The following is a 17,289-nucleotide window of genomic DNA, read 5'->3' on the forward strand; positions in this document are numbered from 1 at the left end:
TGTAAGCCCAGTACTTATTCTATCGGTCTCTTTTTGCCATACATATATATGTAGGTAGGTAAGTAAGTAAGTAAGTAGGTTGGTAGGTTGGTAGCTAGGTAAGTGTGTATGGTTTTGTGTTTGTGCTTGTTCTCCGACTACTTGACAACTGATGTTGGTTCGCTTACATACCTGTTACTTAGCAAAAGGGTTTGACCATAAGTACCAGACTTAAAAAATAAGCATAGGGGTGGATTTGTTTGACTGCACCCTTCAAGGCACTGCTCCAGCATGGGCACAGTTCAATGACTGAAACAAGTAAAAGTAAATGATAAAATACCTTTCTTTTTATAATTTGCTGTTTTTGTATAGTTTTAGCATAAGATTTCAGTTCATAGTTTATTGTTGAAATACACAATCTAAATATTATGATAATAATAGTAATAATAATAATAATAATAATCTTTTCTGCTAGAGGCATGAGGTCTGCAGTTTGGGTGGAAAGGATAGTTGATAACATGGATCCCAGTGTTTGACTGACACTTAATTTATCGACCCCAGAAAGATGAAAGACAAAGTCAAGCAGGACACAGCAGGCTATCCAGGACTGTTTTTAGGGTGTTGACCAAAAGTTTCGAGAAAATAGCACTCTAGCAGGCAGGTCGGGCAATACCTAGTAGGTTTGGCAACTCCTATTCTGGTAAGAGTCAACTCCCTTTTCCTTCACTGTTGCCCAAAAAAACCTTGGTCCCAATTTTTTGGGTGTCGGCTCGGTTAGAAGGTACATTGCCCGGGCAACTAGGGCAACACCCCTGCAGCTGCCACTGGAGCAGAATTTGAACTCACAACTTAAAAATGAGCAAAATCAATCCACCACCATCAATAATCATTTCTGCTATAGGCACAAGGCCTGCAATTTTGGTAGAGAATAAGTTGATTCATCAATCCCAATGCTTAATTGGTACTTATTTTATCAACCCCAAAAAGATGAAAGGCAAAGTGGATATTGGTAGAATTTGAACTTAGAATGTAAAGACAGATGAAATGTTACTAAGAATTTTGCTTGGTGTGCTAACATTCCTGTAAGTACACAGCCTTCACTACCCATAATAATAATAATTGCTTCTAATTTATGTACAAGACCAGAAATTTTGAGGGGAAGAAGTTGGAAGATATCATCACCCTCAGAACTTGACTGGTGCTTTGACCTTAAAAGGATGAAAAACAAAATTGACTTCAGCAGGATTTGAACTAAGAATCTAGATTTCTCTAGATTCTGAGTTAAAATCCTGCTGGGGTCAATTTTTGTACCAAGCATCAGTTTAGTAATAACAAAATTATTTTACAATCTGGTTCATTATTTTCAGAATTAATTATAACAAATGCAGAGAACCAGAAGAAATATTGCAAGGCCATTTTGTCAAAAACTAATAATTCTGCTATAATATTAATAATTTATTTTAATATGAAGTGAAGTTCAAAGAGTGGATTGTATATTGTTTATTAAATTTTACTAAACATTATAACTACATCTAAAACAACTTTTTAAAAAATTAAGGTTTTTCTGACCTATCAGAGGAGGAAGAGCTGTGCCCATAACTTTCTTTTAGGGTCTCTAAGACTGGTGAGAGGAAGGGAGGACGTTATCCTCAAATGAGAGACCAGATACAAATGCTTACAACAGAATGGATTCCACTAAAAACAACCAAAAGACAAGGGGTAATATTAAATGAAGTAAAAGTTTAACCCTCTTGTTACTATATATCTGTTAATAATAATAATAATAATAATAATAATAATAATGATAATAATAATAATAATAATAATAAGAGCATTGTCAATGTGAGAACTGTTGCTGCTCATGTATTTTAATTTAACTTATAAAAAAAAAATAAAAATAAAAATGAACGAACTATTAAGTTTGGTTTAATGGCCTACCAATGTATACTATGAGTTTCTTTGCTCTAGGAGTCGGGAAGACACTCGGCAAGAAATGGAAGCAAATTTGAAAGAAGAAAAAAAAAAGTAATAATAATAATAATAATAATAATAATAATAATAATAATATTGATAATAATTCTGAAAATAAGGAAGCAGATAGTAAAATAATTTTGTTATTACTAAACTGATGCTTGGTACAAAAATTAACATGAAATTATGAAGGAAAGTTTTAATTTGGATTACTTAAAACCATAGAACCAGGGATAGTCTTAAGCAAGTAGGTATCAAAAGAATTATGTCAGCCATCTGAGACAAAGCCACAAATTAATATGGAAAGTGAATAATAGTATGTGATGTACATGCATTTTCTGAAGAGCTTTAGTGGTGTAGGTACAAAGTATACGCTTCAACTTGAAATCAAACCTGATCGTGGTCTTTGCTCTCACAGAGCTCATTTCTTGTCTATAGTGTTTGTCTCAACTGAAATTAATGCTAGAATTTTCAGCCAGAAAATTTCCCCGAGAACTAGTCTATAAGGAAGCTTTTTGCAGTAATGAGTGAGCCTTTATATATATTTCTTTACTACCCACAAGGGGCTAAACAAAGAGGGAACAAGCAAGGACAGAAAAAGGGATTAGGTCGATTACATCGACCCCAGTGCGAAACTGGTACTTTATTTATCAACCCCGAGAGGATGAAAGGCAAGGTTGACCTCAGCGGAATTTGAACTCAGAACATAACGACAGACGAAATACCACTAAGCATTTCGCCCAGTGTGCTAACGTTTCTGCCAGCTCGCCACCTCGTGAGCCTTTATATAGATAATCAGTCAGTTAAAAACAGTAGCCATACGTCCTACAAATAACATCCCTCTTGTCTAAAATAGTGATGCATTGACTACTTAAGGCTACAGATAATCAATGGTGGAATGGTCACAGCTGGAATACATCTGATCACAGGCCTATTCAATCAGGACTGATCTCAGCTATAAAAATACCACCAACAACAGAAACTATAAATGTAAAAAATTTAAATCTACTTCTCATATGATAGTTGTCAAAGTTGTAACAGTTTCATAACATCAGTAATTTGCATGAAGAAATGATTGTTAAGAAAGCAATTGACAAAACACATCCATTTAAAAAAGAATGTATAGAATATAAATCGCACTCATACATAAATTACACTCCTAATTTAGTGTTAAATCTTGGTACAAAACGTTTTCTTTCATAGCTTTAGCTTTGCCTCGTGTAGAAGCCACATACACTTTTACTCGTTTCAGTCATTTGACTGTTGCCATGCTGGAGCACTGCCTTTTAGTCGAGCAAATCGACCCCAGGACTTATTCTTTGTAAACCTAGTACTTATTCTATCAGTCTCTTTTGCTGAACCGCTAAGTTACGGGGACGTAAACACACCAGCATCAGTTGTCAAGCGATGGTGGGGGGACAAATACATACATATATATATATATATATATATATATATATACACACACACACATATATATACGATGGGCTTCTTTCAGTTTCTGTCTACCAAATCCACTCATAAGGCTTTGGTCGGCCTGAGGCTATAGTAGAAGACACTTGCCCAAGATACCACTTGGTAGGACTGAACCTGGAACCATGTGGTTGGTAAGCAAGCTACTTACCACACAGCCACTCCTACACCTGAAATAAATGAAATAAAGTATAAAATTTAAAAGAATTATTTTTTGAAATATAATGTTATCCATGAATAGACAATTGATGGTAAGCATATGGCAAATAAGACCTACAACCCAAGTTCAATTTGTATTGGCAGTTATTTCCTTTACTTTCTGAATGGAAGTTGAATGTTGCAAGTGCCATTTTATTTTACTTTCTGAAGACAATAGAGTTTTATCTTTCATTAATGGATACTTTCAATCTAGAAAACTTACCGTATGTACTCGTGTATCAATTGCATTCATACATAAATTGCACCCTTAATTTAGTGTTAAATCTTGGTACAAAATGTTTTCTTTCATAGTTTTAGCTTAGACTCATTTATGTATAAGTAACATCCCAGTTTTTCCAATTGAAATCAAGTATAAAATAGTGTGACTTATTCACAAGTAAATATGGTAAGTTATTCACTCTGTTTTATACATCAATATTTGTGACATATAACTATTTATACATCTACTTTTGTCTTCTATTCTAGGGAGAAGGTTAGTATGGGGACAGCCTGTCCAAATACCCCTTTGACTAGAAGCTAGGATCAACTGAATGAAGTTAATACAGCTCAGGTTTAAGTCAAACATTAGGGGGCTAATTGTTGAGGAAGAATCATAGACCATTAGGGTTCCAATAGAATGCAGTTCTAGGGAGGAAGTTTCAAAGGTACTAGCAATAACCATGGCTTGGAATAACTTCTTTGGAACATATTATAGTACAGTACAGCTGTCATGCATGAGTGAATACAGTTTTGAAACATCTACCAAGCATTTACTGACTGAATTGGGAGACTGTATAGTGATGAAACAATGATGATGGTGATCATGATGATGATAATGATGATGACAATGATGATGGTGATGATGGTGATGATGGTGACGACGACGGTGCTGGGTGGGGGGGTGATTTTCTATCTAATATTTCTTAGTTATTTCCAATAAATCCTTAAAGTACACATCAATCTACACCCACAACTCGTTTTCACAGTACCACTTTTACTTGTTTCAGTCATGTGACTGTGGCCATGCTGGATCACCGCCTTTAGTCGAGCAAATCGACTCCAGGACTTATTCTTTGTAAGCCTAGTACTTATTCTAATGGTCTCTTTTGTCGAACCGCTAAGTTATGGGGACGTAAACACACCAGCATCGGTTGTCAAGCGATGTTGGGGGGACAAGCACAGATACACAAACACATACACACATATATATATATACATATATATGACGGGCTTCTTTCAGTTTCTGTTTACCAAATCCACTTACAAGGCTTTGGTCAGCCCGAGGCTATAGTAGAAGACACTTGCCCAATAGCGGGACTGAACCCAGAACCATGTCGTTCATAAGCAAGCTACTTACCACACAGACACTCCTACACCTATACATGTCATACTTTTGTTTTTTTACTTACCTAACTTATGAACTGAAAAATGTCATTCATCATTCAAGAAATATATTTTTGCTTTTATTATTTTATTTCTATATTATTCCTTTATATTTGAATAGAGATATGCAACAAGTGAATGACAGAAATCAATAAAGTTTCGTCAGAAAATACTTTGTGTCATTTGGTTATGTCCCTTTATGATAAAACTTCAAACCCAGTCAAGATCCAATTGGCTTCCCGTCATTCATCAATAGAATTAGTAGCAATGAATAAAATAAGCATATATAAGCAATGAAATATACAGCTAAATCCATAAAGTGATGAGCATTAACTTAGCTACTACTACTAATCATTAGATTTCAGCATGTTGTTACTGTCTTTTTGAGTTATCTTTGCTCTTTTCTCTCTCCATTTTTTCCCTACATGTCTATTCTTTCTGCAGAAGAGCATATGCTCAAAATGTAAAAGACTTCTAATTTTTCCTGAGTGTAAACGTGTTTATTCTTTTATTTGTTTCAGTTATCTTGACTGCGGCCATGCTGGAACACCGCTTTTAGTTGGACAAATCGACCCCATGGGTTTATTCTTTGTAAGCCTAGTACTTATTCTATCAGTCTCTTTTGCCAAATTGCTAAGTTACAGCGACATAAACACACCAACATCAGTTGTCAAGTGATGGTGGGGTGACAAACAGACACACGAACATACACACACACACAAACAGATACACTCACACACACACACATATATACAACGTGCTTCTTTCAGTTTCCATCAACCAAATCCATTCACAAAGCTTTAGTCAGCCCAAGGCTATAGTAGAAGACACTTATCCAAGGTGCCATGCAATGGGACTGAACCCAGAACCATGTGGTTGATAATCAGGCTACTTACCACACAGCCACTCCTGTTTATTTTTTGATCTCATCTTCATGTTGTTCTTTTCCATTCTCATACCATATTATTAGATTTCCCGAGAGATTTATTTCAAAGAGCTATGTATGTTTAGTAGAATGCTCTCAGTGTAAAATATATTAATATTGTAATGTATAGATATTCAATATATATGCGAGAGATATGTTAACAAAAATTGGGACATTATCTGAATGAGGTCTCAGTAGAAATTATAGAGTTAATTAAGCCTTTTATCTTTTACACTCTTTCAGTCATTGGACTCTGGTTATGCTGGGGCACAACTTTTAAGGGTTTAAGTACTTATTCTGTTGACCTCTTTTACCAAAGTTGCTTGGTTACACTGACATATACAAACCAACACTGGTTGTCTGGTGGTGGGGAGAAATGTACACACACACACACATCATCATCATCATCATCATAATCTTCTTCCTCCTCCTCCTCATCATCATCATTGCCATCATCATTGCCATCATCATCATCATCAACATCATCATCATCATCATCATCATCATCATCATCATCATCATCATCATCATCATCATCTTCATCATCATTTAACATCCATTTTCCATGCTGGCATGGGTTAGACGGTTTGTTTGGAACTAGTATACCAGAGAACTGCACCAGGTTTCAGTCTGATTTGGCTTGGTTTCTGCAGCTGGATGCCCTTCTTAGTGCTAACCACTCCAAGAGTGTAATGGGTGTTTTTTACATTGGCATGGGTACTGCCCGCATAATACCAGCAACAGCCACAGTTATGCTTTCACAGATGCCATTTATATGACGCTGGCAACAGCCATGACTACAATTTCATGTGGCTTGATGAGTCTTCTCAAGTACTGTGTATTGTCAAAGGTTTCAATCATTTGTCATCACCTATGTGAGGCCCAACATTGGAAGATTACACTTCACCACTTCCTTGCCTCCATGGGGACTAGGACACACACACACTCATGCACACATACACACACACACACACATGCACGCATGCACACACATACACACACACACGCACACACACACACACACACACACACACACACACACACACACACACACACACACACACACACATACACACACATATATGTTTGCATTTTAGGAGATTTCTGTTGACCTTTTGGGAACTGCCAGAAGTTGATGGCTAACAGGAGAGGAAGGTAGTCCCCTGTTGTTTACCCTTATAGCTGATCAATGGCAGCACGACCGGAAGTCAGTAGCCATTAGCAAAGGGAGATAATCCAGACTTTCCCCTCCATATTTTAAAGAGGTCATTGGCCAACAGGTCTGAAAATACACCATTAAGTTAAACCTTTTATGGACAGGAAACATAGGTTAACCCCATAAACCAGCCTTCATCAAGGAAATAACACACATATACACACACACACACATATATATATATATACAAAGGGCTTCCACACAGTTCCTATATACTAGATTCATTCACAATATATTGTTCAAGATGGGGCTATAGTAGAAGACACTTGCTCAAGATGCTGTGCAATGGAATTGAACCCAAAACCTTGAAGCTGCAAAACATGCTTCCTTAACCACAAAGCCATTCCTTGTCCCTATTTATTTATATTTTAATTTTTATAATTCATATAAAGATAAATGAATATAAAAACACAAAAGGTTATATATTACAGAATGACAATTTGCTGATCAACAGAGAATGGGTGAAGCAAATGCAATAGTTAGATATGTACTGTGTCATCCTGAAACCTCTATTTTCTTTATATTTTCATCAAACCCACAAGGATTTTAAAGGGCAAGTGATTAAGCAGATGAGGGATAAATATATTCCTGGATAAGATACTAGTCTATCACAAGAAACATTCCCCATATGATATGGTATGTGTTCCTCAATGGATAAGTGAAATGAGGTAAATAGAACTAGTGTACTATTTGAATACAAACTGGGCAACCAAAAAAGGGAAAATTTTTGTAATCACTCAACCTGCTAGAAATAATAACAAAATCTCCCTGAATTAATTCCCTACTATCATTGAAAAAAAAAAGTAAAATGAAGGCTAATTGGATAAAGTAGTCGAAAATATATCATATATATAAAACCAAATGGAATGGTCATGGGTTCAATGTCTTTAATCATAGATCTGCTTGATCAGGGAAGGGGTAGGAATGGCTAAAAACAATGGAAAGACTTACAGTGGAATTGAATTTAAGAATCACATACTTGTCGGCTGTTTTATACTCTAATTATTCAAAGGAATCACTTGTATATCAAAACGTATTTATGTATGCGAATTTATATTTATAATATCATATTTATAATCTGTTGTGTCTGGGGAGAGTCATTTTCTTTTTGTGCCTTATAATGTTTTGAGAACTAATGAAAAGGTTGCAAGACACAACGAAAATTTTAGGAAAATAAAAATAATAAAAAAGTGGAAATTTTACCAGTGAGTGTGTTACATTATAAAGCACAAAAAGAAAATTACTCTCCCCAGACACAACAGAATATGCTTCAACACACGAACTCATATAAAGAATCTTGCAAACCAAATCCCAAAACATCATATTTATAATATAATGTTATAAATACATAAATGTGTGTGTGTGTGTGTCTGTTTTTGTCTCCCCAACATTGCTTGACAACCAATGCTGGTGTGTTTACATCTCTGTAACTTAGCGGTTCAGCAAAAAAGAAACCGATAGAATAAGTACTAGGCTTACAAAGAATAAGTCCTGAGGTTGATTGGCTCGACTAAAGTCAGTGCTCTGGCATGGCCACAGACAAATGACTGAAACAAGTAAAAGAATAAAAGATTAAAGCAAAATGATCAAGATATAGTTTCTGTTTGACCGAATGTCAACCCTGATTAAGCAGACCAATGATCAATGAGAGTCTGTCAGTGACCATCACATCTTATTAACCCTTTTGTTACCAAGCTAGCTGAAACCAGTTCTGGCTCTGAGTACAAATGTCTTGTTTTCATAAGTCTTGAATTAAAATCTTCCACCAAACCTTTGTCACAATTTATGTTCTTAACAATAGCTTAATGATAACTAAGTTATTTTACTAAATTTTTGTTATATTTAGAGTAATTGAAAGAAACACAGAGCATCTCAAAATAAATGCAGTAATGAAAGGGTTAAAGGTGTATCTGTGACAAACCTTATATTTAATATCACTTTTCCCTATTTAAAATGAGTGGAGGCACATGGCCTAGTGGTTAGAGCAGAAGACTCGCGGTTGAGGGATTGCGAGTTCGAATCTCAGACCGGGTGATGTGTGTGTTTATGAGCAAAACACCTAAACTCCATGTGGCTCTGGCAGAAGGTAATGGCGAACTTCTGCTGACTCTTTTGCCACAACTTTCTCTCACTCTTTCCTCCTGCATCTTGCAGCTCACCTGTGACGGACCGGCATCCCGTCCAGGTGGGGAACCTATACACTAAGGGAACCGGGAAACTGGCCCTTATGAGCCAGGCGTGGCTCGAGAAGGAACAAACATTTAAAATGACAGTGTGAGATTTGAGGGAGGTTTAGTTACTATAGAGACTTCTTCATAGGATTGTAAATTAATCAGAGCGGGCATAAATGTGAGAACAGCAAGCTGGTGAGAAAGAGACCTCAGAGCAAGTGTGAGAATGAACTCAGTAAAAAATCTAAGTTTTCCTGAAACAGGTAAAATTAATGATATAATAGAATGTTATAGATTGCTACTCAATTATATCTAATATAAACAAACAAGGTGTTAAAAATGTGGAATGAATTACTGCTACTTGTTTTAATGAATATTAGATTATTTACCTCAGCAACTTTAGATTTGCAATCTCATCAAACTGTAATGATTGAACTTTATATCTCTTTACTCTTTACTCTTTTACTTGTTTCAGTCATTTGACTGTGGCCATGCTGGAGCACTGCCTTTAATCGTGCAACTTGACCCTGGGACTTATTCTTTGTAAGCCCAGTACTTATTCTATCGGTCTCTTTTGCCGAACCACTAAGTGACAGGGACATAAACACACCAGCATCGGTTGTCAAGCAATGCTAGGGGGACAAACACAGACACACAAACACACACACATATACATATATATACATATATACGACGGGCTTCTTTCAGTTTCTGTCTACCAAATCCACTCACAAGGCTTTGGTCGGCCCGAGGCTATAGTAGAAGACACTTGCCCAAGGTGCCATGCAGTGGGACTGAACCCGGAACCATGTGGTTGGTAAACAAGCTACTTACCACACAGCCACTCCTGCGCCTATCATTCAACATTGTAAAGATCAAATGATTTCATCATCTGCTATGATAATACTGTTGTGTATTTCTCTGTCGCAACATATGAATGAGAAAGGAAGGGGTGATAGATGAATAAGGAAGGAAGGAGTAGAGGCAAATTTGGTAAGTGGAATGATGGAAGTTCTACAGTAGAAAAAAAGAAAAAATCAAACAGTGTTTCAACTTTATGTGAGTGTATGTGTGTGTATGTAAAAGGGTGTCATGTGAATGTTTGTGTGTGTGTGTGTGTGTGTGTGTGCAATGGAAGTGGGATGGCGAACATTCAACACTGAAAAGAAAAGTCAAACAGCATTTCAACTCTGTGTGAGTGTATGTGTGTGTATGTAAAAGGGTGTCATGTGAATGTTTGTGTGTGTGTGTGTGTGTGTGTGTGTGTGTGCAATGGAAGTGGGACAGTGAACATTCAACACTAAAAAGAAAAATCAAATAGCATTTCAACTTTGTGTGAGTGTATGTATGTGTGTACACGGAAAATATGCAAATGTTTGCATCTGATTATTTTGAACCTTATCTCTTATTATAAAAGGCAGATTTTATCTGCCTCCCTTTGGGAGTTATACAAATCTACAATATAGGATTTCTTCAATTACAATTTACCTTGCATTTTTAAGAGTACAATGCATCGCGTCATGCCAGGTCCAGTTTTTAAAATTTAAACTCCAATTAAGCAAAATTTACAGAAAACTCACATTCTGGTGTGTGTGTCAAATGCTTTTCTTAGTCTGGTTTACAGCACACGCAAACGCACACACACAGTGGGCAACGAATAAAATGAAAGTAATTGACTTACTGTAGTGAGTGATTCTTTCACTCTGCCTCCCACTTCCTCTTTCAACACATAGACACGCAAATATATAAATAAAATTGTAAGCTAACGTGCGTGTGTGTGAGTGGGTGTGTGTGGGTGTGCGCGTGTGTGTATGTGTGAGGGTGTGTGTGTGTGTGTGTGGTGTGTGTGCAATGGAAGTGGGACAGTGAACATTCAACACTAAAAAGAAAAAATCAAATAGCATTTCAACTTTGTGTGAGTGTATGTATGTGTGTACACGGAAAATATGCAAATGTTTGCATCTGATTATTTTGAACCTTATCTCTTATTATAAAAGGCAGATTTTATCTGCCTCCCTTTGGGAGTTATACAAATCTACAATATAGGATTTCTTCAATTACAATTTACCTTGCATTTTTAAGAGTACAATGCATCGCGTCATGCCAGGTCCAGTTTTTAAAATTTAAACTCCAATTAAGCAAAATTTACAGAAAACTCACATTCTGGTGTGTGTGTCAAATGCTTTTCTTAGTCTGGTTTACAGCACACGCAAACGCACACACACAGTGGGCAACGAATAAAATGAAAGTAATTGACTTACTGTAGTGAGTGATTCTTTCACTCTGCCTCCCACTTCCTCTTTCAACACATAGACACGCAAATATATAAATAAAATTGTAAGCTAACGTGCGTGTGTGTGAGTGGGTGTGTGTGGGTGTGCGCGTGTGTGTATGTGTGAGGGTGTGTGTGTGTGTGTGTGTGTGTGTGCGTGTGCGTGAGTGTGTGACAGGAAAGTTTTTTACGACGAATATAACACCTATATCCAAGTAGCAGAAAGATAAGACAGTAAGGTGTGATTTGAGGGAGATTTGGCTGCTATTTCTACCATGTCTAGCTGCCATGTAGGGGTCTCCCTCATAGGCTCATACATACATATATACATAGATAAGACAGTAAGGTGTGATTTGGGGGAAATTTGGCTGCTATTTCTACCAGGTCTAGCTGCCATGTAGGGGTCTCCCTCATAGGCTCATACATACATATATACATAGATAAGACAGTAAGGTGTGATTTGGGGGAAATTTGGCTGCTATTTCTACCAGGTCTAGCTGCCATGTAGGGGTCTCCCTCATAGGCTCATACATACATATATACATAGATAAGACAGTAAGGTGTGATTTGGGGGAAATTTGGCTGCTATTTCTACCAGGTCTAGCTACCATGTAGAGGTCCCTCTCATTGGCTCATATATATATACATACATAAGACAGTAAGGTGTGATTTGAGGGAGATTTGGCTGCTGTTTCTACCAGGTCTGTTAGGCCTTCTCATGTAAACTCAAGCTTTCTCATGCCTTGAACATAAGACCAAAGCAGAGAATGTATTCTTTTATTCTTCTGCTTTTTCCAGCCATTGGTCTGTGGCCATGCTGGGGCAATGCCTTGAAGAATTGTAGTTTAATGAATCAACTCCAGTTTTATTTTTGTAAGCATTGTACTTATTCTATCTGTTTCCTTTGTCAAACCACTAGGTGACAGGGATGTAAACAACCAACATTCGTTGTCAAGCAGTGGTGGAGGACAATCACAAGCACAGACACGCACACACACATACATGCATACACATATACACACATACATACATACATACATATATATATATGTGTGTATATATATATTGCAGCCTGGAAGGTGTTTCTAAGCCATTTAAGAAACACACAAAAACCGTTACATTCACTTCAACATTTAAATTTAATTTGCCAAAATATTTTCGTCGCTTTGAGACCGCGACCTGTTCACTGACAAAAATATCGTGCTAACAGGTCGCGGTCTCAAAGCGACGAAAATATTTTGACAAATTAATTTAAATGTTGAAGTGAATCTAACGGTTTTTGTGTGTTTCTTAAATGGCTTATAAACACCTTCAACGCTGCAACTGTTTTCGTTCCAGCACACGATCTCAGATCAAGTCACTTGCTATGCAAGTACATCTCTGTAACTATATATATATTTATATATATATATATATGTATATTGGTAAAAACAGTAAGATAACAAAAGAAAGAAAGAGACCTCAATATTATGTAAATAGAGGAAATCTTTATATATAAAAGTGAGGTGTGTGTCTGTCTCCTACGATTTAGATTCCTAACTACTCCCACATTTTGCGGTGCAGTTTAACCAAAACCGGGTATCTTATAGTCGTGATTCATATCGAAACCGTCTGGGTATTAGCGCGCGTCTACGATGAGTCTACGATTTAAAAAAAAATTACCATCAATTTTTCCCATTTTTAATCCATTTTTGACATATATAAGGGAAGTAACTCTCTAAAATTTATTATTAAATCTCAGAACGTAAAAAGCTACAGTAACACCCCTCCCCCTTTGTGGTTAGCCATATTGAGATGGCTATTATACTTTACATCTCTAAAAATGCTTATATAATTATTTCCCTTACAAACCCGAGCAACGCCGGGCGATACTGCTAGTTCATATATAAAATACTACAATTAGCCATCATTTTTGATGGCACGGGGCCAGCTAGTTGTCATTATAAACTAGTTGTCATCATCATCATCAACATCATCATCATCGTTATCATCATTGTTGTCATCATCATCATCATTGTTGTCATCAACATCATTGTCATCACCAATAATTTATCAAACAGAATCCACTGAGGCAGATTTTCTACAGCTGGATACTCTTCCTGTCACCAACTCTCAATTGTTTCCAAGTAAGTTAATATTTCCCCAAGACTAAACATGTTTTCACAGAAGGCTGAAAATGAAGACCATCATTTGTATGATGGTGATTCTTGTTCACAACTATCATGTACTGTCAAGACAAGGAAACACAAACACACACACAACGCACACATACACCCCCCCATATTCACATTCATATACATACATATATACATATAGACATATATATATATATATATATATATGTGTATGTATATGTGTATGTATGTGTGTGTGTGTATGTGTGTGTATGTGTGTGTGTGTGCTAACAATTCTGCCAAATTGCTGCCTTAATAATAATAATAATTATAATAATCCTTTCTACTAATAGCACAAAGTCTGAAATTTGGTGGGAGAGGACTAGTTGATTACATTGGCCCCCAGTATTTCACTGGTACTTAATTTATCAACCTCAAAAGGATGAAAAGCAAAGTCAACCTCAACAGAATTTCAACTGAAAACATAGCGATGGGCAAAATACCTCTCAGCGTTTTTTCCAGAATGCCAACAATTTTGCTAGCTCGCTGCCCTAATAATAATAATAATAATAATAATAATAATAAAAATAATAATAATAAAGGTTCCAAATTTTTCTGCAAGGGCAGCCATTTTGTGGGAGGGGATAAGTTGATTACCTCGACTCCAGTGTTTCACTGGTACTTAATTTATCGGCCCTGAAAGGATGAAAGGCAAAGTCAACCTCGGTGGAATTTGAACTCAGAATGTAGTGTCGGGCGAAATACTGCTAAGCATTTCATCCTGTGTGCTAACAATTCTGCCAGCTCACCGCCTGAATTATGATAATAATAATAATTATAATAAAAATTATAATAATAATAATAATAATAATCATGATGATGATAACAATTATGACATAAGCTTGTAAAAAGTGGTGATGACACATCGATTTTTTCACTTTAAACCATTTGTAATAAACAATCTTAACAGATTAAAAGAGAACAAGAAGAATGCTTATTTATTTGAATGATTGTAATACGTCCTAATAATGAATAATCCTTTCTAACTTTGACACAAGGCCAGCAATCTTGAGGTGGGAGGGGAAGTCGAATGCACAGACCACAGAGAGGATGAAAGGCAAAGTCAACCTCAGTAGTATTTGAACGCAGAACATAAAGCTGAACCGAATGAGAAGTAAAGACTGCTTCTTTTTTTATATTTTGTGCTGTTAATTACTAAGTTTTGTTTTACCCATAAAAATACTAATTTCTGATAATCGTCATGAAATTCTCTTTCTTTCTTGTGGTGAATATCATCATCATCATCATCATCATCGTTTAGCGTCCGCTTTCCATGCTAGCATGGGTTGGATGGTTCAACTGGGGTCTGTGAAGCCAGAAGGCTGCATCAGGCCCAGTCTGATCTGGCAGTGTTTCTACAGCTGGATGCCCTTCCTAATGCCAACCACTCCGTGAGTGTAGTGGGTGCTTTTTACGTGCCACCCGCACAGGTGCCAGACAGAGCTGACAAACATCCATGGACGGATGGTGCTTTTTACGTGCCACCGGCGGTTCTGAATATTCCATAACAGTCTTATTTTGGTTTTGTTTTATCTTTTACTTCAAAACTTGTTTCAGTCGTTGGACAGTGGGTTTGAAGGGTTTCTTTGGACAAATCAACATTAGTACTTGTATTTATGCCTAGTGCTTGTTTTATTGGTTTTGTTTACCCTACTGCTAAGTTACAGAAATATTAACAGGCCAACACCAGTTTTGTTAGGTGGGGGACAAACACAAGCATGAAGATGCACATATGCACATATATGTCATCATTATCATCATTGCGTGTTGTGTTCTTGAGCAAGACACTTTATTTCACGTTGCTCCAGCTGTAGAAATGAGTTGCGATGTCACAGGTGCCAAGCTGTATCGGCCTTTGCCTTTCCCTTGGATAACACTGGTGGCGTGGAGAGGGGAGGCCGGTATGCATGGGCGACTTCTGGTCTTCCATAAACAACCTTGCCCAGACTTGTGCCTGGGAGGGTAACTTTCTAGGTGCAATCCTACGGTCAGTCATGACCGAAGGGGTTCTCAGCAATATGTATGTATATATATGTATATATATATATAATAATAATAATAAAAGCGTATATATTTGGTATATATATATATAATATATATATATATGTATATATATACATATATACATGTATGTATGTACATATGTATATGTGTGTGTGTGTGTGTGTGTATGACAGGTTTCTTTCAGATTCTATCAACAAAACTATTTACAAAACTTTACTCAGCCCAGAGCTATAGTAAAAGATACTTGCCCAAGATACCACACAGTGGGACTGAACCTGAAATCATGTGGCTGGAAAGTAAGGTCCTTACCACACACCCATATCTGTTAATAACTAACAGTAATTATGTGAGATCACAAGAGTCCCAGGCTTATTCACCTCCCTATTTATTATAAGAAAGCAAATGAAATACCTTCATTAGAGAACAACTTCTGAAGTGTAAATTATGTCTACAGATCAGTGGCAGGTTGTAGATAAAATTAGTTGGGGTGCTGCTTCAGAAAATTTTTAGCCATTGTTTTAATATTGTTTAAAAGGAAACAAACATATAAAAAGAAAATTTATGCATAAACTTGATCAGTTTGCATTTTAGCCACTGCCAAGTAGTATGTTTAATTTGTTCACTGAACACTGCCCCAAATTCCGCCTTGTTTTTCAAAAAGCCCACCAAATTACAAAATAAGGGTAGAAAATCTGCAATTATTTTTCAAATCCTGGCAGCAATATTGAAGCTGGAAGCAGGATAATAACCTAATTCTACACTTTATCACATTCAAGAATATAAATATGTTTTTAAGCACAACACATGTGATGTCAAAAAGAAACACTACCTTCCACCCGGCACTATCATTCATGCTGTGCTCTCTCTCCCTAAGGTGCAGCTTCCTATCTCGGACATGTGAGCATGCACACAAAACCAAACACCACATTGCTGGAACTGTGAAGTGCACAGTTCTATCCAAGGATTTTTGTATTTTTTTCATAAACTATGGGATAGCTACTGACATTAAGCTTTAGGATTATATAATGTACAAGTATAAAGAAAGAATTAAAGAAAAAAGGACTCATTATATTGAATGTTATCGATAATATCGAGTGGAAATAGGGGTTACTACAGTTCCGCAGTGCCTATACACGAATCACCACTTCTGCAGATATATATTGACTCCTTGAAAAGTTATGGATTATAATACACATACATCTCTCTCAGAATTTTGTATCCTCATGTGAATGTTATATTATAAAATAAATGTTGTATTATATGGTTTTATTTATAAAATGCTTCCTTATACTGGTTACTAAACAAGTAATGGTTTGAAAGTAAAAACTAATTAATGCTTTGTGATATCAGTCCACACTCACATTGGTCTCTTTGGTGTTGAGTTGGAGAGACTAAACAGTATATGATACATAATGGCAAATAAGTGTATAATACAAAGAGACATGTAGAGACAAGAAGAGATAGTTATAAAGACAGGTGGAAAAAAAAATATGGTAGAAAGGTAGTAGTAAAAGTTGTATTAC

Source organism: Octopus sinensis, linkage group LG5 (genome assembly GCF_006345805.1).
Source record: "Octopus sinensis linkage group LG5, ASM634580v1, whole genome shotgun sequence".
Lineage (NCBI taxonomy): Eukaryota > Metazoa > Mollusca > Cephalopoda > Octopoda > Octopodidae > Octopus > Octopus sinensis.